Here is a 1638-nt window from a genome sequence, read left to right as displayed (position 1 = left end):
GTTTCTTTTTTTTTTTGGAGAGGTTTTTGCTATAGGGCATGTGTGCTCGCCAGACAGAGAGAGACAGAGCCACCAGGTTCGGGACGTGAACCACGATCGACTACGTGGGAGTCCAGCGACATAGACATTATACTAACTGCTGGTCTCAGGTTATGTTTCTTGACTCCCACATAGTCAATGGTGGTTTGAATCCTCGACCTGGTGGCTTAAAACTCATGCTGGGCACGTGTGCATGTGTGCGTGCCCCAAATCCCAAAAGGAGAATGGAGAAGGGATTGCAGCATGGCCATCTCTCCTGAGGGGTGATTTCTCACTTTCTGTCTTTGTCTCTCCAGTGAGTACACATGCCCCATAGCAAAAACCTGTCTCAAAAATGTTTGCTTAGAGAAAGTGTGCCTTCACCTGAGACAGGGAGAAGGAGAAAGAACCCCTCCATGCAGCATAGTTAGGCTGCAATCCTTTCTTCATTTTCTTAATCTTTTCAGAATTTTGGGCATGCACAGATAGACACACACACACATACACACACACACACACACACACAGTGTGTTTCTCAAGCTGTTGAGTCCAATACTCGAATCACGAGATCAGCCATCGGGGATCCAGCTGCCTTAACCACCAGGCCACAGAGTCTACCTGAAAGTGGTTTCTTGAGATGGAATATACTCCATCTCAAGAATGTGTGAACATCATTTTAATGTCAACAAAAGATTTAGAATGTTACATAAACTTAGTTGATAAAGCAGCAGCAGAGTCTGAGAAGACTGACACCAGTTTTGAAAGTTCTACTGTGGGTGAGATGCAATCAAACAGCATCACAAGCTACAGAGAAATTATTTATGAAAGGAAGAGATAATCGGTGGGGCAAACTTCACTGTCTTATTTTAAGAAACTGGGCCAGCAGATGGTGTATTGATCACATCACGGGACTCCCACATGGCCAACTATAGTTCAAGTCCCAGACCTAGTGGCTTGGAACTCATGCTGGGTGCATTTATATGTGCCCAGAATCCTGGGAGAAGAATGGAGGAGAAGGGATCGCAGTGAGGCCAGGCCCTCCCACCCCCACACCCCGGGGGTTGATTTCTCACTTTATTCCTCACTGTCTCTGTCTCTCTATCTCTTTCTGGCACACACAGGCACCCAAAGGCAAAAGCCTCTACCAAAAAAAATAAATAAATAAATAAAAAAATAAAAAGAAAAGAAAACCTTCAAGCTTCAACCACCACCACCACCCTGATCAGTCATCAGCCATCATTATGGAGGCAAGACCCTCTACTGGCAGAAAAGATTATGACTTTTTGAAGGCCCCAATGATTGTTAGCAATTTTGAGCAAGAAACTATTTTTAAGTGATGTACATTTTTTATACATGTTATTTGTTGTACACTGCAGTACAGTGTGCACATAACACATGCACTGGGAAACCAAAAAGTTCATGTGACTCCCTTTATTGTGATATTCATTTTATTTTAATGATCTGGAACTGAACCTGCAGCATCTCCAAGGTATGCCTATACCTCAGAAGACACATATTTTAGGAACAGAGATGGCAAAAACGATAACGTCTTGGAGATTATATAAATAAACCCTTGGAAAACCCAAGAGGAAAAAGTCCAGATGAACCAACCCTTCTACT

The sequence above is a fragment of the Tupaia chinensis genome, unplaced genomic scaffold (genome assembly GCF_000334495.1).
Source record: "Tupaia chinensis unplaced genomic scaffold, TupChi_1.0 Scaffold145659_1, whole genome shotgun sequence".
NCBI lineage: Eukaryota > Metazoa > Chordata > Mammalia > Scandentia > Tupaiidae > Tupaia > Tupaia belangeri.
This window is presented reverse-complemented; position numbering follows the sequence as displayed.